This window comes from Gossypium raimondii, chromosome 7 (assembly GCF_025698545.1).
Source record: "Gossypium raimondii isolate GPD5lz chromosome 7, ASM2569854v1, whole genome shotgun sequence".
Taxonomy (NCBI): domain Eukaryota; kingdom Viridiplantae; phylum Streptophyta; class Magnoliopsida; order Malvales; family Malvaceae; genus Gossypium; species Gossypium raimondii.
Window position 1 is genome coordinate 9,088 of NC_068571.1, and position 653 is coordinate 9,740.

A 653-nucleotide genomic window follows, 5' to 3' on the forward strand; every position below is an offset into this window, starting at 1 on the left:
GTTAAAAATGAAAAAAAATTAAAATGCTATTATTTAAAATAATTTAGTGTTAAGATTTTAGTGTTTATGATTTAGGGTGTAGGTTTATGATTTAGTGTTTACTGTTTAGGATTTTAGGTTTTGGGTTTAAGGTTTATGCTTTAAAGTTTATGGTTTAAAGTTCATGGTTTAGGGTTTTAAGGCTTAATGAGGTTTAGAATTTAGGGTTTAGGGTTTAAGATTTTAAACAAAACGAGTGGTGCGCTCTGTATATGGAGACTTTTCGACCTTAATAGAAACATAAGAAAATATTATGTGTGGTGTATTTTCACTTCTAATACTAGGAGTAGTTGTGATGCAATCCTTAAATATCAATAACTTTATTAGAATCCTAATCATCCACTCATTGGTGATGGTTCAATCAATGATTATGAAAATGGTTTAATTGTTGAATTTTCATCAAGAATGTGGTGTTAGGGTTTTTTTTTGGTCTAATGATGAATTTCATCCTTTTATTTTATGAAAAAATTAAATAGTTAAGCTTTTGTTATAATCTATTAGAATTTAATCTTTGTACTTTAAAAAACTAAATTTAAAATAATTATTATAATTATTACAATTTTAAGATACCAAAATTAAATTATAGATTATAGAAAGGTTAAAAAGTAATTTTA